Genomic DNA, 24,961 nt, shown 5'->3' on the forward strand with positions numbered 1-24,961 from the left:
AGGTCCAGACTTCTTCCAAAAATCCTTTCCCGGCGTCAAAAAGGGGCCCGGCGGCAGCCCCAGACGAGATGAATTAACGCCCGAGAATACCTTTCTTTCAACCCCCAGGACAAAAACCTAAGGTAACAGTGGGGCGTCGAGTTTAACTTTATATCTTGAAAACTTCCCTCAATTTTTTCTGCTTCCAAAAGATCAAGGCAAGTGAATGACCGGGAAGAGCCAAGCCATCTTAGAGCCGTGCTACAAACTGAAGGACCTGAAAACAGCTCCGTTTGTGGCCCACGGGTTTTAAACTTCGTGCGAATAAAGCAGCAGCTTGGCGGAGTGAAAAGAGCCCGGGCCTGGGAGGCAGAAAGATCTGTGTGCGAATCCCACCTCCAGCACCTGTCCGCTGCGTGACTTTGGGTAAGTCATTTCACTTCTCTGTACCTTAGTTCCCTCATCCATAAAATGGGTATTAAGACTGTGAACCGGATTAGCTGGTGTCTTCTTCAGCGCTCAGTACAGTGCCTGGCACCTAGTAAGCACTTCTCTGTACCTTAGTCCCCTCATCCATAAAATGGGTATTAAGACTGTGAACCGGATTAGGTGGTGTCTTCCTCAGCGCTCAGTACAGCGCCTGGCACATAGTAAGCACTTAACAAATACCATAAAAAAAGATAAAAAATAAAGGTGAGGAAGCAGAAAATGATGTTTCGTTAAGAACGGATTAGCTGTCGCCAGAAGTGCTCAGCCCCGCCATCCCTTGACAGGTCGAGCAAATGGGGAGCAAAAATTCAAGGCTTTCACCCTGCATAAACCCACTCTTGGTGTTGGGAAGGGGGGGGATTCAGAGATTTGACCTGTTGTTGGGAAGGGGAAAAGGGAGGAGAATGAAGAAGAAGAGGAAGCGGGGAGGGAGGAGACAGGAGGAGGCTATGGTGGGGAGGGAGGCGCCTTCTCTGCAGACGTTTCCATTAAATTCTGCACAGAAAAGATGAGCCCTGACAAGTAGCGACGTGCTCCTTCTTTAACCAAGCCTCCCTTACCTTCAGAATCCCAAAGGATCGTCGTTATTTTAAAAACGGATAATCGGCCATTAAGGCTTCCGTGCTTTCCTCCATTTTACCGTCAGGATAGAGCAGTCGCGACCACTCGTAAGCTAGTTGTGGGCAGGAAATATAACCGTTATATCTGCGGACTGTAAGCTCACTGTGGGGAGAGAATGTGTCTCTTCTACTGCTATGCTGTCCTCTCCCAAGTGCTTAGATCAGTGCTCTGCACGCGGTAAGTGCTCAGGAAGTATGACTGACTGACTGAATGACTAAAAGCCCTAGGAGCCTCTTAGAAGACAAGTGGCGCCTAAGGTATTTGAGAGAGTTAAGCCAAGAAACTCGGGATCCGTCAGTTTCGAAGAAGGTTAAGAACCAGTGGGACGTTGGGGCCTTGATGGAAAGCCTCCGGACACTTTTTCCCCCCCCGCGGGACTCTTCCGGCCCTAGGATTCTGGCCGGAGGAATCCCGCTTCTTCCTAGGGCTCCGTGGTTTCATCGATGTTACGTTTCTAAATACGGGAAGCCCTTTTCACCGACACATACCTAGTGGACGGAGTCGGGCGATTAGGACCCAGATCCTTCTGACAAGCCTGGGCTCTATCCACTAGGCCACGCTGCTTCTCACCTGTAAAATGGGGATTCGACACCTCCTACTTGAAAAGTGAGCCCCGCGTTGGACGTGGGCTGTGTCCAACCTGATTTAACTTGGATCCAGCGCTGAGAGCAGTGCTTCATCCAAACGTACAAAGCGTTTCACATAAACTATTAGGAAAAAAACCCTAAAAAGACGGGGAGGTGGAGGAAGGGGGTGGGCTGCGAATTTTACTTTGGTCGAGGTCGCAGACGGTGATGATGATGGTGACGACGATGGACGGGGTAAGGAGTCACGCAAAGTTCTCCTTTAATCACCTCTCGGGGGGCGGAGGGGGAAGAGGGGCCTCGACGCTCGTTGGCGAGGTCGAACCCAGGTTCTCCGAACATTTCTAACCTGCCACGACCGTTACCCCTCAAAATCGGGAGTCAGAGATCCCCCGGAGGTAATCAATCGATCAGTGGCACTTATTGAGCACCTACTTTGTGCAGGGCACTGTACTGAGCCCTTATGAACATACTTTTAAATGCTATAAATTATTTATTTATATTCACGTCTGTCGCTCCCACTAGACTGTAAGATCCGTTTGGAGCGGGGAACGGGTCGGCCGTGTGTCGTACTCTCCCGTACGCTCAGTACAGTGCTCTGGACACAGTAAGCGCTCGATAAATACGACTGACCGAGTGAAAAGCCTCGAGACCCCGGAAATTGCTAAACAGCACAGTGGGAACTCTGGCCAACTCAAGATTTTCATTCGGGGCTCACTGTGTCGTGCTTCGGGGGGTTGCCCAAAATGTAATTAAGAGAAGGCAAAACGTAGGTTCTCGTTCTGATCTGACGAGCGGAGAACAAAGAGAAGCAGAGCGGTCCAGTGGATAGGGCCCGGGGCCCTGAGAGTCAGAAGGACTTGGGTTCTAGTCCCGACCCCACCACTTGTCTGCTGCGTGTGGCTTTGGGCAAGTCACTTCAGCACGGCCTAGTGGAAGGAGCCCGGGCCTGGGCGTCTGAGGATGTGGGTTCTAATCCCGCCTCTGCCATATGTCTGCCGTGTGACCCTGGGCAAGTCACTTCATTTCTCCGGGCCTCAGTTCCCTCATCTGTAAAATGGAGATCAAGACCGTGAGCCCCATGTGGGACAGGGACTGTGTCCAACCTGATTAGCTTGTTATCTACTGCAGTGTTTAGAACAGTGCCCGGGACATGGTGAGCGCCTAATAAATACCATTAGAAAAAAGGACGAAAACGTTTCAACGTTTTCCCATGAGCCCTGAAGAAACCTGGCAATGAGCCCAGCAGGCCAGGATGGCGAAGCCTTATCTCTCTCTTTCAGCGTTAGCAAGTTTTCAAGTATGAAAAGGGCTGAAACACCTTGAAATATTTACCCAGATGAATTCTGGCATTCAAGTGCAGAGCACTTCAATACACCAGCTGGGCAGGAAGAAAAAAAAAAGAGCTCCACGGGAAACAAATGATTTGCGAGCCAATGACTTGTCTGTCTGATGTATTTTGCCACCCATTCTTATTTTGTATCTTTCTGGAACTTACAGTCCGGGGCAAACTGCTCCGATCTCCGGACCGCTCGAGATTAAAATGTACTCTCTGAGCTCAATTAGAGTAACGACCCAGTTCCATCAAATCCAGGTCACTCAGAGACAGAGGTCCTGCTTCCCTGCTTGGCTTGCTTCCCTCCTTTACCTCGCTCCTTCGGGACCCTTCCAGCCCCACCCGGACCCCAGCCCTTGGGGGCAATAAGAGACCCCGATACGAAGACGGCTTCAGAGTGTCTCCGGCAGCTGGGGCCAAAGTCGGGGGGAAGACAGGGCCCGGATGGGAAGTTGAGGAATTCTGTTTTGGACACGTCTCAGTTTGAGGCAGATGTCCTAATGGCAGGAGGAAATGCGAATCTGCAGAAAACTCTGTGCCTCATTTACCTTCCCTGTAAAATAGGGAATAAGCGCGGAATCCTTCCCTATTTTCGCCAAACCGCAGGCGGGGTCAAAGAGGAGATTAAAAAAAGGAAGAAAAGAGAGTCGGAGAGAGCCCAAAAAGTGCCATCTTCTCCCACGAGAAGCAACAGGAATGAAATGCAAAAATCCCCCGCGAGGATAGCACTTTGCCCCAGGCCGGCCTGTGCTCACAACCATCAGTCAGTCAGTTGTATTTATTGAGCGCTTACTGTGTGCAGAGCTCTGTACTAAGTGCAGACCCGATCCCGGCCCACGGTGAGCTTACAGTCTAGAAGGAAGACAGACATTAATATAAATAAATGACAGATACGGACATTAAGCGCTGTGGGCCGGGAGGGGGGATGAATAAAGGGAGCAAGTCGGGGTGACGCAGAAGGGAGTGGAAGAAAAGGAAGAGGGCTTAGTCAGGGAAGGCCTCTCGGAGGAGACGGGCCTCCGATAGGGCTTTGAAGGCGGGGGAGAGTCACTGTCGGATAATGTCGGATAACTAACTGGTGGCAACGAGCCAGCTTCGACGGGAAAGCAAAATGACTGAACAGTCGGTCGGCGAGGCAGTCCGGCTTGATTCTGATAATAATAATAACAATTCTATCTGTTAAGCGCTTACTCTGTGGGATGGGGACAAGCAAGTCGGGTTGGACTCGGTCCCTGTCGCACGTGGGGCTCACAGTCTCGATCCCCATTTCCCAGATGAGGGAACTGAGTGAGGCCCAGAGAAGTGACGTGACTTGCCCAGCAGACCGGTGGTAGAGCCTTGACCGTCTCACTCCCAGACCCGAGCTCCGTCCACTACACCGTGCCGCTTGGGATGCGACTCTGCCGAAGGTATCTAAGTGACCTTTGATACGCGAGAGTGAAGAGCGGTCTTGTGGCGGTGGAATTTCCGGCGCTCCTTCTGGGAGCGATGCGCTGTACTGAGCCAGGAAAACTTCCCGGAGGATCCCGGCCGTTTCCCCGCAGGACCGGGCTCCTGCTCCGCCCCATTCGGGGATGGTGGACGTGGATCTCTCGGGTGGGACCGGACGTCCCGCCCCGGTCCCCGTGATAGGATTTGTTAAGCGCCTTCTCCGTGCCGAGCGCTGTGCTGGGCGTGGAACGAATGTGGGACCACCAGGTTGAGCGCCGTCCCTGCGCCCCCCCCCCGGGCTCCTAGTCTCAGGGGGAGGGAGACCGGGGATCGGAATCTCCGTTTTACAGATGAGGACACTGAGGCCTCGACGGCAAAGTCTGGTGAGGCCCGCGGGTGGGGTGCCGGACGAGGCCGTCGGGACACGGTCGGGAAGAGGGAAGAGATCAGGCCGCCGTCCCTGCCCGCCGGGAGCTTCCCATCTCATCGCGGAGGCTGACCCGGTTTACAGATTCCCGGGAACGCCCTGGCTCCGGCGAGCCGCCCGGGGGCTCTCCCAGGGATCCCGGGGGGGTCCGGGAAGCTGCGTGGCCTAGCCGATGGAGCCCGGGCCTGGCAGTCGTAACGACCTGGGTTCTCATCCCGGCTCCGCCACTGGTCTGCTGGGTGACCTTGGGCAAGTCACTTCACTTCTCTGGGCCTCAGTTCCCTCATCTGTCAAATGGGGATGAAGGCTGTGAGCCCCATGTGGGACAGGGACTGTGTCCAATCTGATCAGCTTGGATCTACCCCGGCCCTTAGAACGGGGCTTGACATATAATAAGCACTTAATACCATTATTATCATGATTATTATTTTTAGGGATCCGCTTTCCCCCCGTTTCGCAGTAGCTCCCCATTCCCACACTTTTCCGCCGTCCCACCTTGGGCAAGTCCGTTGGTTTCTCTGGGCCTCGTCCGTAAAATAGGGATCGAGACTATGATACGGCGGACGTGGGCTGTGTCCAACCTGCTTAGCTTCCATCCACCCCAGCGCTTAGTACCCGTGCCTGGCACATAGTAAGCGCTTAAAAAGTGCCATAAAAGAAAAAAAAAGGATCTTTCAACCCCCTAGGGGCAGGATAATATCCTCCGCGTGAACTCCGTGTTGCCTCCTCAGGAATGCAGCCTCGGGTTTCTGCTGTATAATCTTTAATATAAACTACTGACTCATCCAAGTTCGCCCGGGGGGGAAGGAGAAGGAAGAGCATCTGGCTCCTCCTCATCTGAGCTGGATTTTCAAGCAGGACGGGGCGGATTTGGGCGCCAGGGCCCCAAAATGCCGTGCTCTCATCAAAGGGAGGGGAAAGCAGATCGAGGTCGGGAAGAAAAGGCGCGGGCTCTGGCGCAAGAAATCGGTGGTATCTGTGAAGCGCTTACTACGGGCCAGGCCCCGTACCGAGCCCCGGGGTGGCTACGAGGTCATCGGGTTGGACCGAGTCCCTCTCCCACATGGGGCTCAGAGTCTTAATCCCCATTTTACAGAGGAAGCAGCCGAGGCCCAGAGAAGCAGAGTGACTTGGCCGAGGTCACTCGGCAGACACGGGAGATTAGAACGCAAAATGTCGCCAACTCGGGCTTCGGGAGGGAAAGCCGTCTGACTTGTTTGCGATCAGACTGTAAGCCCGTCATTGGGCAGGGATCGTCTCTGTCTGTTGCCGGATTGTACATTCCAGGCGCTTAGTACAGTGCTCTGCACATACTAAGCGCTCACTAAATACTACTGAATGAATGAGAAAGGGACGAGAGACACAGAGGACGGTTTAAAACGCAGGATTTGAAGCCCAGTTGTTTCAGAACTAACCTGGGAGTATCTCTCCATGTGCCCCAGAGGGAACGGGAACGAAGAACACTCTGAGAACACTCTCAGTTGCTCAGTATATAGATGCCAGCTTTCCCAGACGGACAGTTTGACAGATGGCATTTATTAAGCGCTATGTGCCAGACACTGTTCTAAGCGCTGGGGCAGATCCGAGCTAATCAGGGTAGGACTCAGTCCCTGTCCCACGTGGGGCTCACGGTCTTCAACCCCATTTTCCATATGGGGGAACTGGGGCCCAGCGAAGTAAAGTGACTTGCCCAAGGTCACACAGCTGACAAGCGAATGAGCCGGGATTAGAGGCCAGGTCCTGATGACTCCCACGCCCGGGCTCTACCCGCTTGGCCTCGCTGCTTCTACGATTCGGAAAGGCCAAGGGGAGATCCGAGAGGAAAAGAGGGCGCGGCGTGGCTTAGTGGATAGGGCAGAGGCCTGGGAGTCAGAAGGATCTGAGTTCTAACCCTGCCTCCGCCCTATATCTGCTGTGTGACCCTGGGCAAGTCACTTCACATCCCTGGGCCTCAGTTCCCTCATCTGGAAAATGGGGATTAAGAGTATGAGCCCCATGTGGGACGGGGACTGTGTCCGACCTGATTAACTTGTATCTACCCCGGCGCTTAGAACAGTGCTTGGCACCCAGTAAGCGCTTAACAAGTACCATAATTAATCAATCAGCTTCCTGTGCAGACCTAGCACCCCGGGGATCAAAAATCCCTCCGTGCTGCCCCTCCTCTCCTCCCTGCAACAGGTGGCTCCGAAAATAAATCACTACGGCATTAGTTAAGCGCTTACGAGCAATCGATCAATGGGATTTATTGTGCGCTTACTATTCATTCATTCGATAGTATTTATCGAGTGCTTCCTATGTGCGCAGCACTGTACTAAGCGCTTGGAATGGACAATTCGGCAACAGAGACAATCCCTGCCCAACGACGGGCTCACAGCCGAAACGGGGGAGACGGACAGCAAAGCCAAATCTACTCTAATCTACTATGCGCACAGCGCTGCGCAAAGGTGCCGCCCCGCCCACAACGAGCCTACTACCTGCCAAGCACCGCAGTAGATGCTGGTGTAGATACGCGACGGTCGGGTCGGACACAGTCCCTGCCCCGCGTGAGGCTCACGGCCTAAAATGGAAGAGGGGGACGGGGCGGTGGAGGGCAGGGAGGAGACGTAGACATTGAACCTCCATTTTACGGATGAGGAAACTGACTCGTCTAAGCGACGGAGCCGGGATTAGAACCCAGTCCCCCAGCCCCCCCAGACCACACTTCTCGACAAGCATCTGTGGCTGAAGACCACTCCGGCGGTCTCTCTGGCCGACCTCCTCGACGACAAACAAAGTTTTCCCAACCCCAGCGCGGTTTCCTTCCTCTCTCCCGGAAAATCCCGCACAAAATAGAGGCATAAGGAGCCGCTTCATAGGGCCCCCGGCCAGAACGTGAGTCAAAAATATGCCGCGACACACTCCCCGGCCCTTTCCCGGCCCCGGCTCCCAACGCCCAGAAGATCTGTCTTCCCCGCCTCCCATCGGAGAAGCAGCGTGGCCTAGAGGATAGATCCGGGGCCTGGGAGTCAGAAGGACCTGAGTTCTAATCCCGCCTCCACCGCTCGTCTCCTTCGTTCATTCGTTCGATCGCATCTATTGAGTGCTTACTGTGTGCACAGCACTGTACGAAGCGCTGGGGAGAGGACGATACGACAATAAACCGACACGTTCCCTGTCCACGACGAGCTCACCGTCTAGACGGGGAGATGGACATTAATATACAAAAAGAAACAAATTACAGGTATACAAATATACGCTGTGGGGCTGGGAAGGAGAATGAGTGAGGCGGGCAAGTCGGGGTGACGCAGAAGGGAGTGGGAGAAGAGGAGGGCTCAGTCAGGGAAGGCTCCTCGGAGGAGATGGGCCTTCAATAAGACTTTGAAGTCCGGGGGGAAGAATTATTTGATACGAGGAAAGAGGACGTTCCGGGCCAGAGACAGGATGTGTCTCCCGGGTGACCCTGGACAAGTCACTTTACTTCTCTGGGCCTCCAGTTCCCTCATCGGTAAAACGGGGATTGAGACTGCGAGCCCCCACGCGGGACAGGGACTGTGACCGCCCCCTCCGCTTGACCACCTCGGTGCTTAGTACGTAGCGAGCGCCCAACAAAAACCACAATTATCATTATCGGGGCAACCCGCCCGGAGAACAGGCGAATCGGGGGCTAGCGGATGGGTGCCCGGCTTTGCCGTTGGATTTTCCGTTCTTGAAACGTGCAGCGAAGTGGGTTGCCAGGCCTGATGGATTCTTTGCTGCCGAATGTGGTGAGTGTGTGCGTGCTCGGGGGGGGGGGGGCCGGGGAGGCGGCGAGTTTACTTCGGTTCCCCTCAGGCCGTTGGAGCCTGAAACAGGAGCTGCACTGTCTGACGTGAACATGATATGTTTGCTTACTCCTGGGCTAAATGCACTCCCTCAGCTCTAAGAAAACCGATCCCGCGTTGGGCTTCTTGGGTTAATCCAAGCCTCTCGGTCACACGGCTCCCCTTATCCGTGTGCTCCATCCCGAGCCCCTGTCGCCCCGCCAACGTCTGAGCCTTGCGTCGAAGCCTTCGTGATTCTCGTGTGGAAAAGGGGGAGGTTCTGGCGGCGGCGGGGGGGTGGTCGTTCGGAGCGTCCTCGGTTCCAAGTGGAGTTCTCCCCGTGCCATTGTTCCGGGGGCGGGGAGGGGGCAGGACTGACCTCATGCTTGATTTCTTGGCGGCCTCTCCCTGATGCAATCGTGGCACGGAGCTTTGAAATCGGAGCTGGGGCCTAGGCCCTTCCCCAGCGAGCGGCTATCATTACTCCCCGGTGAGTCAGCAGCTGGCCGGCTCCCGGCCCGATCCCGGGGCCCCGCTCCCGTCCCGCCTCCCGTCCGGCTCGTCGGGAGACCGGGGGCCGAGTGGCGAGGGCGGCGGAAACCTCCATTTCGGGGCTGCGCTCTCTCCGGCTCCGGCCACGACGTTGGCGAGGCCGGGGGGGGGGGGGGAGGCCCCGTGAGCGAGCGGGATGAATAATGCAGATGGGGGGGGGGGGTGTGTCTCCCCCCACCTGGGTGTCCGGTCCCCGGGGAGCCTCGGGGATCTTCTCGGGAATCTGTTAACGGCCGCGGGCGGGCGTCTAGCCGGCGCTCGGAAGGTGGGGATCCGGGGGGCTCAGCTTCCGAAGCAGTGAAAAGTGACCGTGTCTGCTCCGATTCTCCGCTCTCGACCCCAGCGCCGAGCACAGTAGCTCCTAGTAGGGGCTGAAGAGCGGTCCCTAACAGTGCTAGTAATAACCACAGTGATGATGATGGTATCCGTTAAGCGCTTACTATGTGCCAAGCACTTTTCTAAGCACTGGGGTAGATATAAGGCGATCGGGGTGTCTCCCGTGGGGCTCACAGTCTTAATCCCCATTTCACAGATGAGGGAACCGAGGCCCAGAGAGGCTGTGACTTGCCCAGAGTCACACAGCTGACAAGTATGAGCCTGAGGGCCGGCGTTGGCTTCCGCGCCCCTCGGAGAGGCCCTGGCACCCCAAGCCTGGGGGAAGAAGGCCGAGAGCTGGGGAAGAGGACGCGGGGATGAACCCCGAGGTAATCATAATCATTATTACTATTATCGTTATTATTATTGTGGTACTTGTTTAAGCGCTTCCTTGTGCTGAGCTCTGTTCTAAGCACCGGGGTAGGTACAGGTTTAGCAGGTTGGACACAGTCCCTGTCCCACATGGGACCCACACACTTAATCCCCCTTTTATAGATGAGGGAACCAGAGGCCCAGGGAGATGAAGTGGCTTAATAATAAGAATAATGATGGTATTTGTTAAGCACTTACTATGTGCAGAGCACTGTACTAAGCGCTGGAAGAGATACAAGCAAATCGAGTTGGACACAGTCCCTGTCCCAAATGGGGCTCACGGTCCCAATCCCCATTTTACTGATGAGGGAACTGAGGCCTGGAGAAGTAAAGTGACTGGCCCAAGGTCACACAGCAGACCAGTGGCAGAGCCGCGACGGGAAGCAGTGTGGCTCAGTGCCAAGAGCCCGGGCTTGGGAGTCGGAGGTCATGGGTTCGAATTCCGGTTCTGCCACCTGTCAGCTGTGTGACTGTGGGCAGGTCACTTGACTTCTCTGGGTCTCTGTACCTCATCTGTAAAATGGGGATGAAGACCGAGAGCCTCACGTGGGACAACCTGATGACCCTGTATCTACCCCAGCGCTTAGAACGGTGCTCTGCACATAGTAGGCGATTAACAAATACCAAGATTATTATTATTAGAACCCCCAACCTTCTGACTCCCAGGTCCCCGTTCTCTCCGGTTCGCCACGCTGCTTCCGCCTGCCTCCCGGGCTCTTTCCACTAGGCCTCGCTGCTCCATGGAGCGACACGAATATCCGGATGCCGGGGCGGGGCGGGGTGGTTGTGGGGAGGGCAGGGACGGGTGGGCGGAGCGGGTCCCCACCCTTCAGGTCTGGGTTCAGACCTGTTGGGCGCCTCTGGAATCCGGTGGGTCTCAGGCAACTCTCGGGCCGACTCCCGCCTGACTCCCGCTCGCTCGCCCGCTCCAGGCCGGGCCTGAGCTAGGCTCTTCGCATCTCCCCCCAGGCCGGACACAAAACTTTAGATGCTTTGTTAGGGATCTGTTCTTTTTTGAATCTGAGGGAAGCAGAATCCTCTCAGCCTCGAAAAGCTGATCTTCCACCCAGCTGGTTCAACTCAAAAGGAGAATCCGGCCCATGGGAGCCCCCTTTTTTTTTCAATGGTATCTGTTAAGCGCTCACTATGAGCCAGGCGCTGGACACCGGGCTAGATACGAGTCAATCAGGTTGGAGGCGGTCCCCGTCCCGTACGGGGCTTTCGGCCGTGATCCCCATTGCCCGGATGAGAGGACCGAAGCCCGCAGAGGTGATGTGATCTGCCAAGGCCCACACGGCAGACAAGTGGCAGAGCCGGGATTAAAACCCCGGGTCCTTCTGACCCGCGGGCCCGGGCTCCATCCGCTAGGCCGTGCTGCTTCCCTACGCCTTCTGATGGAATTGTCCCTGGGGGCCCCCGGTTTGAGATGCCCAGCTTTCTGCCGCCCATCCCATCTCGGGAGATTTGCCGAGAGCAGAGACGCTGGGGCCCGACCGAGCGCCTCGCCATCACACGATGATTGCTCTCCCCCACTTCAAAGCCTTATTGAAGGCGCATCTCCTCCAAGAAGCCTTCCCTGTCTGCGCCCTCCTCTCCTCTTCTCCCTCTCCCTTCTGCGCCGCTCTGATTTGCTCCTTCAATCCCTTCCATCCCCATGGTACACATATATCTGAAATGTATTTATCTATACTTTTGTCTGTCTCTCCTCCAGACTGTGAGCTCGCTGTGGACAGGAACGTGTCTGTTCTGTTGTTAGAGACTGTCCTCTCCCAAGCGGACTCAATAAAAACGGCCGAATGGAGGCGTGCGATACCCCTCCCCGGAGTCCCGAGGGATCGGCCGGGACTCCAGCGGGCGGCCCGAAGGCAAACCGGCTACCGTATCGGACACCACCGGACGACCCACTCGATAATCCCCACGCCGGACGCCACGGCCACGCCGGCGGTGAGCGGGGCGACGGCGACCCCGAAACGTTTACCTTGAGAGAGAGCGGGCCAGTCTGGAATCTCGTTCCCAACAGGAGCGGGGGACTTCTCTCCCGGTTGGATAGGCCCAGCATCGCTCGGCGGTGGAGCGTCCTCTAATGGAGACGGACAGTTGGCTGCACGGAGACAAAGAGGGCGGCTTCGTCAGAAGGGCCGGCCGACCACAAAGGCCCGCCTTGTTCACGGCAAAACTCCCGGGACCACCGAGACGGGACCCAGAAAATAATCAGAGTAAGTGCTTGAACTTTTCCCAGACGCAGCGCCATTGGCTTTGATGCTTTCATAACGGAATCGGACCACATTCCCCTCCCTTGAACGCAGAAATGTGAGGGAGAAAGCGAGCGCCAACAGTAAGAATCCAGTCAGTCGGTTAATTGTATTTATTGAGCGCTTACAGTGTACAGAGCACGGGACTGAACACTTGGGGAGAGGACAATATAACAACAAAGGGACGCATTCCCTGCCCTCCACGATCTAGAGAATTTGTACTTCAAGGATCCCCTGAAAGGTCAAGGGAATGAACTACTTAGTGCACTGAGGGAATTTCTAAGCAAGATGTCTTTTTATCCCAAAACCCCCACAACACGCAGCGTGGATCAGCGGACAGAGCTGGGCCCTGGGAGTCGGAAGGACCTGAGTTCGAATCCCGGCTCTGCCACTTTTCTGTTGTTTGATCTTGGGTAAGTCACTTCTCTTCTCTGGGCCTCAGGTACCCCATCTGGAAAATGGGGATTAAGACCGTGAACCCTGCGCGGGACAGAGACTGTCCAGTTACTTGTATCTATCCCAGTGCTTGATATAATGCCTGGCACACAGTAAACGCTTAAAAAATACCACAGTCATCATCATTATTGTTATTGTTGGGGTCTGCTGACCAGAAAACCCATATTCTGCAGGAATGCACTCTTTGAACGTCTCACAGGGCCCCTTCGAAAAATGAACATTTCAGAGGAAATTGCCCTGAATTCATTTTCTCCTGCCTTTCGAGGTGGATGAGTTCAGAGTTAGGATAAACAAAACCACTTTCCCTCCGATCCGAGCGCTCTTCTCTCCGTCGACGGTGCTCAGCGAGCACCCGCGGGCCGAGCCCTGAGCTCGGCTCCTTGGGGATTTCAAAAGACACGGCCCCTGCTCTCAGACAGCGTTCCTCAACCCGATCCCGAAATGGGAAGTGGAGTAACTATCCACTCCCCCGGCATGAAGGGAGTGGAGGGCTCTGGGAAGAGGTGGGGGCTTGTGTCTATAAGAGAAATGATCATTACTATTAATAATAACAGCAATATAGTGTTTGTTGAGCCCTTATTATGTACTGTTCTGTGCACTGAGATAGATTCCAGATGATCAGGATGGCCTCTGTCCCAAATGGGGCTCTCGGTCTAAGCAGAAGGGACATCGGGTATCGGATCCCCCTTTTACAGATGAGGAAACTGAGCCACAGGGAAGTGACTTGGCTTGCCCGGGGTCACACAGCAGGCAGGTCGAGGAGCCGAGATAAGAACCCAAGTCCTCTGACTCCCGGGTCAGGGCTCTTTCCACCAGGCCACGCTGATTCCCAGAGAGGTGCAATGAGGAAGAGAGGGCATCTGGGAAAAGAGAGAGGTTTGGTTCGATTTATTTCTTTACAGATATTAGAGCTGGAAATTCTTCTCCCTCCCTCGGTATTAGCTTCTAAACCTCACGATAATAAGCCTGGTTTTACCAAAAAGGCTGCTTGGTGTTGGAAAACACGTGAGGCTCTGGGGGGGAGGTGGATGGTGATAGCGTCGCACCCAATCCCCGTCCCCCGGGATCTCCCAAGCCAAGAGGTGAAGAGAGCGGGGAGCCTCTCCCCGCTTTACAGATGAGGAAGCTGAGGCCCGGAGGGGTTAGGTGACTTGCCCAAGTTAATAATAATAATGATGGAATTTATTAAGCGCTCACTATGTGCCAGGCGCGGTACTAAGCGCTGGGACGGATACAGGCAAATCGAGTCGGACGCAGTCCCTGTCCCTTGAGGGGCTCACGGTCTCGATCCCCATTTTCCAGACGAGGGAAAGTGAAGTGACTTGCCCAGGCACACGGGTGGCGGAGGCGGGATTAGAACCCACGACCTTCTGACTCCCAGGCCCGGGCTCTATCTCCGCCGCCATGCTGCTTCTCCGAGGAGAAGCACAGGGGCACAGGTGGCCAAGGGCAGAGGCAGAAATAGGGCCCACGGCCTCTCCTCAAGCGACACGGTAACGACCACTTAATAGAGGTACAAACACGTGTCTCAGTCGGTTGTATTTATCGAGCGCTTACCGGGGACAGGGCACTGTACTGAGCGGTACTGGTTAGGAGAGTACAGCAGAACAATCTAACAGACACATTCCCTGCCCACAGTGAGCTTACGCTTATGCCCTCCCAGTCCCCCTTCTGTAATAACAACAAATGGGGTCTTTGTTAAGCATTTACTTGGTGCCAAACGCTGTTCCAAGCGCTCCCTAACTGCCCATTAAAAGCCCATCTCCTCCAAGAGGCCTTCCCCCCCCAAGCCCTCCTTTCCTCTTCTCCCGCTCCTCTGGGTCCCCCTCGCCCCCTTTACTCACCCCTCCCTCGGCCCCACAGCACTAACGCTCACACCCAGAATTCTTTAATTATTTTAATGTCTGTCTCCCCCTCTAGACCTGCAAGCTCCTTGTGGGCAGGGAATGTATCTGCCAACTCTGTTGTACTGGACTCCCCCAAGCACTCAGTACAGAGCTCTGCACTCAGGAAGTGCTCAATAAATACCCCTGATTGACTGACTGCCCACAGGGAGACCCTTTTCAAACCGCAGCCTTCTGGGGAGGAGGGTTGGAGCAATAGGCTCTAGAACCAAACTTCTCTTTTTTCCCAGATCCCTCCAGTCCTCTCATTGTACCTTTTCATTATTCACTCTAGCCTACTTACTGAGCGCTTACTGTGTGCAGGGCACTGTACTAAGCACTTGGGAGGGTACACTACAACAATAAACAGACACATTCCCTGCCCACGAGAGACTACAGTCTGGCGGGGGAGGTGCACGGACATCAGGAGAAATAAATAAAATTGGAGCTATGGACCTAAGAGGTGTGGGGCTGAGAGGAGGGAAGAGCAAAGGGAGCCAGTCAGGGCGACGCAGAAGGGAGTGGGAGAAGAGGAAGGCGGGGGGGGGCTTAATCTGGGAAGGCCTCCTGGAAGCTGCGTGGTCTGGTGGAAAGAGCTCTGACCTGGGAGTCAGGGGACCTGGGTTCTTATTCCAGCTCCGCCATTCGCCTGCTGTGTGGCTTCACTTCCCAGGGCCTCGGTTTCCTCGCCGGTAAAAATGGGGATCCGATGCCTCATCTCCCTTCTAGTCCGGGAGCCTCATGTGGGACAGGGTCCATCCTGATCATCTGGAATCCATCCCAACGCCTAGTACAGTGCCTGGCACCTGGTAAGCGCTTAAACATACATTATCATTATCACTGCTATTATTATTATTATTATTATTACTTCTCTTATAGAATCAAGGCTCTGTCTCTTCCCAGGTCCCGGCACTCCCTCGGTTTTACCTTCCCTTCCCCCATCGCCCCCTCCCGCCCGCCGGCCGGGAGGCGGAGGGCAAAGCCGCTCGCAAATTCCTTGAAAATGAGTGCTTTCTGTCCTCTTTTCTTACAAAGGCCAAGTTTACTCTGGCTACAAAACCAGCACATCCAGCGCTGCAAACAATGGCCTAAGACCCGTAGAAACGGAGACTGGGAGTATGAGGGGAAAAACAAAGTGAAGGGACCAAAACATTCCAGGAGAGAGCGGGAAGCGAACACCGGAAGTACACCGACTGGGAAGGCGGCGAGGGGTGGGGGGCCGGGAGGGTGATTCGGCCCCATATTCCCGCCGGTTCAGAGAAGGAAACGGCGCGTAGTTTGCGCTCGTGCCCACCAGAAACCGAGGCACGGGCTTTATTTATTTTTTTGGAGGGGGATGGGACGGCGGGGATTATGGTATTTGTTCCTCTGTGCAGGGCACTAAGCGCTGACTCCCAGGCAAATGCTCTATCCGCCAGGCCAGGCTGCTTCTCATCGTCACCTCCTGCGCCCGGGTCCGGGAGTCAGAAGGACCCGCGTTCTCATGCCGCCTCCTCCGCCTGTCTGCTGGGTCACCTCGGTTATGTCATTTCCCTTCTCTGGACCTTCCTCAGTTCCCTCATCTACAAAATGGGATCGAAGACTGTGAGCCCCAAGTGGGACAGGGACTGGGTCCAACCCGGTTAGGTTATATCTACCCCAGCGCTTAGTCCGGAGCCTGGCACCTCGAAAAAAACCATTTAAAAAAATATATACTTTAGCACCTCACGTAACGGTCTGCTCTCCCAAAAGGAAAATATTCAGGGCAATTATAACAGCATCCCCGGCTCTGTCACTTGTCAGCTGTGCGACTGTGGCCAAGTCACTTCGTTTCTCCGTGCCTCAGTTCCCTCATCTGTAAAATGGGGATTAAGACTGTGAGCCTCACGTGGGACAACCTGATTACCCCGTATCTGCCCCCGCGCTCAGAACAGTGCCCTGCACACAGAAAGCGCTTAACAAATACCAACAGTATTATTATTATGATCTTTTTCTTCGCGTTCAAAGCTACCACTGTATAGTAATATTAATAATAGTAATTGTGATTTTTTAAGCGCTTATCCTGTGCCACTTCACTTCTCTGGGCCTCAGTTCCCTCATCTGTAAAATGGGGATGAAGACTGTGAGCCTCACGTGGGGCAATCCGATGACCCTGTATCTACCCTAGCGCTTAGAACAGTGCTCTGCGCATAGTAAGCGCTTAACAAATACCATTATTGTTATTATTATTATTACAATCTCCAGTCTGTCATGCTGCTTCTCATTCACCGGCCACTCCTCTGCTGGCGACCTCGGGCAGGTCACTTTACCTCCCTTGGTCTCGGGTTCTTCATCTGGAAAAGGGGGGGGTCAGAGAGACCGTGAGCCCCTTGTGGGGCAGGGACGGCGTTTGATCTCAAAACCTTGAATCGCAGTCAGCGCGTGGCACAGAGAAAGCGACTCCTAAGCAACACTAACGATAATCACGGCGTCTGTTAAGCGCTTACTATGTGCCAGGCACTGTACTACGCGCTGGGGTGGATACAAGCAAACCAGGTTGGACACGGTACCTTGGGCCCGGGGAAGTGAGGTGACTTGCCCGAGTTCACGCAGCAGAGGAGTGGCAGAGCCGGGATTAAAACCCACGACCTTCTGACTCCCGGGCCCGGGCTCCATCCTCTATGCCACGTTGCTTCTGGATAAATGTCACAACTGTCATTTGAGCGCCAAAGACCCGGGCGATCTATCCAAAGAGCGGTGAGATTTCGACACGTATCTTCAAAAGGAAAAGCTTGTCCGCGTATTCAGGAAGGTTTGCACTGAAGACACAAACGACAAGCAGGTAAGTGGCGGAGCTGGGATTGGAACTCAGGTCCTCTGACTCCCGGGCCCGAGCGCTATCCGCTCCACCACCCTGCTTGAAATGCACGTAGTAGGAGCGTGCGGTTTAATGGGAAAATAACACGCCCCGTTGCCCGCCCGGGGTTGGAGGGCTGAGTGCCATTTTGTGTCTTGCTTGCAAAAGAGCCACAAGTTTAGCTCAGTTTCGGAACAAGCCCAGTGGCCTGAGGGAAAGAGCCCGGGCCCGGGAGTCAGAGAACCTGAGGTCAACTCCCTGTTATTATTAATAATAATAATAATTGTGGTATTTGTTAGGGGCTTACTAAGCGCCAACCGCTACAGTAAGCGCTGGGAGGGATACAAGCAAATGGGGTTGGATAAAGCCCCCGTCCCACGTACGGTTCACGGTCTCGATCCCCATTTTACAGACGAGGTCGCCGAGGCCCAGAGAAGTGACGTGACTTGCCCAAGGTCACACAGAAGACACCTGGCAGGGCCAGAATCAGAACTCATGACCTTTTGAGTCTATCCACTACGCCGCGCCGCTTCTCTGTGGCAGTTCCGCCACCTGCCTGCTTTGTGACCTTGGGTAGGTCACTTCGCTTCTCCGTGCCTCAGTCTCCTCACCTGTCGGAGATTCAATCCCTGTTCTCCCTCCTACGTAGACCGTGAGCCCCATGCGGGGCAGGGACCGTTTCCAACCTGCTTATCCTGATTTGACCCCAGTGTCTAGTACAGTGCTTGGCACGGAGTAAGCACTCAGTATAATAATAACAATAACGGGTACTGTTTTTAAATGGGGGGGGCAGGGGAGAAAGAGAATTCCGTGCCGAGCCTCAGCCCGGAGATGGGATTTCAACCGAGAAAATGGGATTCCAAAACCTTGCAGGTTTTTTCCAAATACAGCCGGGACGGCAATTCCCCGCGATGCCCACGGGCATCGATGTAGAAGCAGCGTGGCCTAGGGGATGGAGCCCGGCCGTCAAAAGAACCCGGGTTCTAATCCCGGCTCTGCCACCTTTTTGCTGCGTGACCTTGGGCAAGTCGCTCCACTTCTCGGGCTGCCTTTTCTGTATTTTTTTTAAGGACATTTGTTAATGACTTCCTCCGTGCCAGGCACTACGCTATGCAGTTGGGTAAGATACAAGCCCGTCAGGCTGGACCCAATCCCTGTCCCCCATAGGGCTCCCAGTCTTAATCCCTACTTTACAGAGGAGGTCACTGAGGCCCAGAAAAAGCCAGTGACTCGCCCAAGATCACTCGGCGGACTTGCGGCAGAACCGGGGTTAGAACCCGGGTCCTCTGACTCCGCAGCCTTGGCTCTCTCCGCGGGGCCGCGCTGCTTCTCTTGCGACTTAAAACCGTCCTGAGCCACCCGAGGACGTCTTCGGAAACAGCCGAGACGATGTCCCGGAGAGTGCCCGGCACGTAGTAAGCGCTCGACACAGACGGCCTAATTACTCGTGACTGTTAAGACCGAAACGAGTCGCGAGACACAAATCCGGCCCACCCGCGTGTGAAACGCCACCGGGCTTTCACTCTCCCCTTGCGCAGGTGGCCGTTGCCCTCGGCCCCACGGCGCTGACGGAGATACTCTTCTCTTCTACCGTTTCCCCGGTCGAAGCCTCTCACTGGGCCTCCATCTCGACTACCTGGACGCCGACCTCTCGCCCACATCCCGCCTCTGGTCTGAAAGTCCCGCCCTCCTCACATCCCACGGCCCATGACTCTCCCCCACCTTCAAAACCTCATTAAAGGCCCGTCTCCTCCAAGAGGCCTTCCCCGCCTAAGTCCTCCTTCTCCCACTCCCTTCCGCGTCGTCCTGACTCGCTCCCTTTGTTCATCCCCCCTCCGGGCCCCACGGCACTGATGTTCAAATCTATAACGTATTTATTTATATTCACGTCCGTTTCCCCCTCTAGCTCACTGTGGGCAGAGAATACGTCTGCTGTACTCTGTTGTCCTCTCCCAGGCGCTTCGCACGGTGCCCTGCACACGGTAAGCGCTCAATAAATACGACTGACTGACTCAGAGCCCGATATGAGGAGGCTGAGGGAGCCGCTCCCTGCCCACAAGGTAGCCAGGAGAAATCGAAGGTTTTGCTGTTATTCTGTTGGGCCGCGAAAGTCACAAAAGCGTCAGGCCGATTTTTGATCTCACGGAGGGAGAAAACCAAGCAGAGGCCCGCGGCTCTGGACAGCAAACTTCCCTACTTCAAGCTCACCTTCCATTCTCTGCGCCAACCCTTTCCAATTATTGCGGAATTTAACTGATTTCCGTTCCTCTCGCTTCCCTAGACTGCAAACGATGGAGACTCTAAATGCTTAGATGAATTTCCAATTACCGTTACGCATTTCCACCGCCACGTTGCCCACGGGCTGAATTCATTTAGACCTCGAAGATAAATGAAATCAGAGGCTTCCTATTACCACTCTCCTAAACTCAGCCCAGGTCGTCAGTTAAGACGGTCGGCCCCCAGCTCGACTTGGCCCCGAACGGGGGAAGTTCAAACCGGATTCCCAACTTCGGAATCTTCCGCACGTAAGATGTGCCGGACGGTGGGGCCGAGAAGAAGAAAAATCCACCTTCAGGTCTGACTAGAGAAGGAGCACGGCGCAGTGGATGGAGCCCGGGCCTGGAAGTCAGAAGGTCACGGGTTCTAATCCCGGCTCCGCCACGCGTCTGCTGGGTGACCCTGGGCGAGTCGCTTCACTTCTCTGGACGTCGGTTCCCTCACCTATAAAATGGGGATTGAGTCGTGGGACGGGGACCGGGTCCAACCCCATTTGCTTGTGCCCAACCCAGTACCTGGCACACGGTAAGCGCTTAACGCATACCATGATTATTATTATTATAATCAGTACCATTGATTGATTTTACCTAATATCATTTCACTTGGGGCACAAGGAGTTGGGGGGAGGTGGGAGGCTCGGCGGGGGTGGGAGGCGGAAACTTCCAGACAGGCTGCAAAAGCCCCCAGTCCCAGGGTCGGGGGTGACCCCAAAATGGAAGGACCCGAATCTCCACCCGGGATTCATCCCGCCTCGCTTCCCCAGACGGGGAGAGATCCTCGGCTTAGTCTCCACGTTCCCAGGAAAATTGGAGGAGCACGACTCCCCTGTGACTTCAACCTGGCCGTGGGGCAGGGAATGGATCTGTTTATCATCATACTGTCCTCTCCCGGGTGCTCAGTACAGTGTTCCGCACACAGTAAGTGCTCAATAAATATGACTGAATCGATCAATCGGTCAGCTGTGTGACTGTGGGCAAGTCACTTCACTTCTCTGTGCCTCAGTTCCCTCATCGATAAAATGGGGATGAAGACTGTGAGCCTCACGTGGGACAACCTCATTCCCCTGTATCTCCCCCAGCGCTCAGAACAGTGCTCTGCACGTAGTGAGCGCTTAACAAATAACAACATTATTATCATCATTATCTGCTGGTCCCGGACCGTGGGCGGAATTGTGTGCTAAGCACCTGGGAGACTACGCTAACGACAGTTGTTTTGTTTTACCTGTTTTGCTGTCTGTCTCCCCGCTTCTAAACTGTGAGCCCGTTGCGTGTAGGGATTGCCTCTCTTTTCCAGGCGCTCAGAACAGTGCTCTGCACACGGTAAGCGCTCAATCAACATGACTGATTGAATGAATGAACGACTAACGATAGAGCTGCTCGACTCAATCCCTGGCCCCGAGGAGCTTAGAGCCTAGTGACGCCCACGTCGAACCTGGTGCCTTTTTTGTTTCCCGTTCCCGGTGCCTCGTGTCATTTTTTCCGGTTGAAGATCGATCGCCCGGTGGTATTTACCGAACGCTCGGGAGGGGACGACACAGCGGACCCGGTAGACACGGTCCCGGCCCACGGCAAGCTGGCAGTCTAGAGGGGGACGACGCACATCGACAGAGATTAGGAAAATGTACGTAAGTGCTGTGGGGCTGATGCGGAGGTGAATATCAAGCGTTTAAAAGTGACCCCGCCCCGGCTTGAAACCTCCGGCCCTGCAATCTGCCGAACAGCCTGCCCTTTCGAGGCTTCGGATTCAAAATCTGGGAGCGAGAGAGCTCTGGCCGGCCTGGGAAAACGCCGCCGTCGTCTCCCGCTCTGTGTTCCAGAGTAGAAGACAACGAAGGAGAAGCAGCGTGGCCTGGCGGATAGAGCCCGGGCACGGGAGTCTGGGTTCGGATCCCGGCCCCTTATCTGCTGAGAGACCTAGGGGAAGTCGCTTCACGTCTCTGGGCCTCGGTGACCCCACCTGGAAAACGGATATCGAGACTGCCGACTCCTTACGGGACAAGGACTCTGTCCAACCCGATGAGCTTGTATCTACCCCAGCGCTTAGTACAGTGCCTGGCACATAGTAAAGGCTCAACCAATACCGCTGGGGGGAACGAAAAAGGCTGAAAGGCTCACCACGGCACTCGCCGCACGACGGAAAACGAAAGCAGAGGTAAGACCACCTGAAACCGACCGCAGCCCTCCCTCGCCCGAGGACCACCTATTCCAACGGCTCCCACAGTGGCGGGAACCCCCGGCCCCGCCATCCGCTTCGGGTTTAATCCTCAGACGACTCAGACGGACGTTGGGTCACTCGGTCGTATTTGGGGCGCGTTTCCTGTGTGCAGGGCACCGTCCTGAGCGCTGGGAAGGTGCCATTCGGCAACCGGCAGGGACGATCCCTGCCGGACAACGGGCCCCCGGCCTAGAAGCGACCTTACCGGGTCCGTCTCCAACTGCAGCCCGGCTCCCTGACTCCGCTCCTCTGAAGGCCACGGTCGCCGGACCGCGACCTCGTCTGTCTGGCCGCCGACCTCTCGCCCCCCCGTCCCGCCTCTGGCCTGGAACGCCCTCCTCATCTGACAGACGACGACTCTCCCCCGCTTTCGGAGCCTTACTGAAAGCGCATCTCCTCCAAGAGGCCTTCCCCGACTAACCTTTCATTTCCTCTATTTCTCTCTCCCTTCTGCGTCGCCCTCGCACTTAGACTTGCCTGCTTTATTCACCCCGCCCTCCGCCCATCAGCCCTCAGAGCGATAACCGTCATTTATTTTAACGTCGGTCTCCCCTTCCAGGCTCTAAGCTCGTTGCGGGCAGAGAACGTGTATCTACCGACTCTGTTATACCGGACTCTCCCGAGCGCTTAGGACAGGGCTCCGCACGCAGGAAGAGAAGCAGGAGGGCCTAGCGGCTGGAGCCCGGGGCTCACGAGGAGCTGGGTTCGAATCCCGGCTCTGCCACTTGTCCGCCGGGCGACCGCGGACGAGCCCCTTGCCTTCTCTGGGCCTCGGTTCTCTCATCTGAAAACGGGGTTGAAGACCGTGAGCCCCGCGTGGGACGGGGTCTGCGTTCAATCCGATCCGCTTGTATCCACCCCGGCGCTTAGTACAGTGCCTGGCCCAGAGTAAGCGCATGACAGATGCCTCGATCGCCCTGATCGTTATTAGGAAGCGTTCAATAAATACAGCCGAATGACTGACCTGAGTCGGCAGAGGATGGAAAATCGCAACCTTGGCCCCGTCGGTAAAAATAAAGAGAACGCACCGGAGGTGTCATCCGGATCCACTGGCTCCGTCTGCAGCCTCGTTCGTTCGGTCCTATTTACCGAGCGCTTACCGTGTGCTGAACGCTCGGAAGAGTAACAGTGAACGGACGCAACCCCCGCCCACGAGGAGCTTACAGCCTCGGAGGGGTAAGAAGAAGCCCGGCAGCTACGGACCCGAACTCCCCAGTTCCTCCCCCGTACCACGCTCCACTCCATTTCAACACCGTGCGAATTACGCAGGCGCAACACGTTGCTGCCGTTGTAACTTGCACCCGCTCTGCAGATCGTTTGCGCGTGATGCGGAGGCTCAAGTGGAGAAATGCTACCGAGGCGAGGGTCCCCGCCGTTCAAGAAGGACTGTATGAAGCGACGCGGTGAGGAGAAGCCGCGGGGCCTAAGGGGAGAGAGCCCGGGCCTGGGAGTCGGGGGACCTGGGTCCTAATCCCGCCTCTGCCATTTTGTGGACAAGGAACGCGTCTGCCGACTCTGCTGTGCCGTACAATGTTCGGCACACAGGAAGCGCTAAATAGATACCACTGACTGACGGTCCGCTAGGTGACCCCGGGCAAGTCACTTTACTTCTCGCTGCCTCACTTTCCTCATCTGTAAAATGGGGATTTCACGCCCGTCCCCCCCTCCGGCTTAGAGAGCGAGCCCCGGGTGCGTCAGGGACTGCGTCCGGCCCGATTATCTTGTCTCTACCCCAGCGTTCGGGACAGTTCACGGCACCTGGTAGGCGCTCAGTGAGTGCCATTATTATTACGAAAGAGTCAGGGACTAACGGTTCTCTCAGCTCCGCACGCGGGACAGATAACTACTATAAAGCAGGACAGAACTGGTTGGACACCGCATTCGTTTCAGATCCGTCGAAAAGTTGCCCACTGACGAAAGCTGCTTGAAATGCGGGGGGACGGGGATAATGATAATGACGATGGCATTTGGTAAGCGCTTACTACGTGCAAAGCACTGTCCTAACCGCCGGGGAGGTCGTGGGTCCTAATCCCGGCTCCGCCGCTTGTCAGCTGTGTGCCTTTGGGCAAGTCGCTTAACTTCTCTGTGCCTCAGTTCCCTCACCTGTGAAATGGGGATGAAAACTGTGAGCGCCGCGTGGGACAACCTGATCACCTCGTACCCCCCCCCCCGCCGCAGTGCTTAGAACAGTGCTCTACACACAGTAAGCACTTGAATGCCACCATTATTATTATTATTACAAGGTGATCAGGTTGTCCCACGGGGGGGGGGGGGGGCTCACAGTCTTCATCCCCATTTTCCAGACGGGGTAACTGAGGCCCGGAGAAGTGAAGTGACCCAAAGTCACACATCTGACGAGTGGCTTAGCCGGGATTTGAACCCACGACCTCCGACTCCCGAGCCCGGGCTCCTTCCACTGAACCACGCTGCTTCTCGCGGGGAAGACCTGCGAGAGGGCCCGGGGCGCCGAGAGCTTCCGCCAAAACTCCCATCCTTGTTCCCTCGCGACGCGGCGAGAACCTGCCGGCCGGCCAACGCCGAGAATCGGCCGTTTCCCCGCCACCTCAAATAGAACGGAGAGCCCCGGGGGTCAGCCGACGGCCCCCGTCGTCCACCTGCCCTCCCCGGGGCCGATCCCGGCCTCCGCGGGGGGATGAGGGAAGACCGGCTCGTCGGCCGGACCCGGCAGGCCCGGAGATAAGGGGCGGCCCAGGCCGGGCTGCTTGGCGAGCTGCGCCTATCTGCGCCGGGCCGGGCCCCTGGCCGTGTCCCACGCCCACCTCTGCAAACCGGCAAAGACTCCACTTACCGGGGAGACCCCCTCCCCCGCCAACAGAAGCAGTGCGGCCTAGTGGACGGAGCCCGGGCCTCCGTTCCCTCATCTGGAAAATGGCGCTTGCTACTCCTAATACTGATAGTAACGGTACCGGTAAAGCGCTTACTCTGTGCCAAGCACGAGCTGGGGTAGATGCCAGGTCATCAGGTGGGACCCAGTCGGGGCTCGCCCTCTTAATTCCCGCTTTGCAGATGAGGCAACTGAGGCCCAGTGAAGTGATCCGGCGCTCAGAATCACTATTATCGTTATTTAATAATGTTGGTATCTGTTAAGCGCTCACTAG

The 24,961-nt window shown here is 55.7% G+C and overlaps 1 protein-coding gene across 5 annotated transcripts in view; it reads right to left on the reverse strand.

Moving 5' to 3' along the window:
* Positions 1-24,961, reverse strand: part of MTMR3 (myotubularin related protein 3) — a 97,031-nt gene that overhangs the window by 64,969 nt on the left and 7,101 nt on the right. For all 5 annotated transcript variants that reach the window (XM_029049491.2, XM_029049495.2, XM_029049494.2 and 2 more), the window contains exon 2: positions 11,924-12,046. The gene's annotated coding sequence lies outside the window, so the exon portion shown is untranslated. The remainder of the gene's footprint in view (positions 1-11,923; positions 12,047-24,961) is intronic.

Source organism: Ornithorhynchus anatinus, chromosome 21 (genome assembly GCF_004115215.2).
Source record: "Ornithorhynchus anatinus isolate Pmale09 chromosome 21, mOrnAna1.pri.v4, whole genome shotgun sequence".
Classification (NCBI taxonomy): Eukaryota; Metazoa; Chordata; class Mammalia; order Monotremata; family Ornithorhynchidae; genus Ornithorhynchus; species Ornithorhynchus anatinus.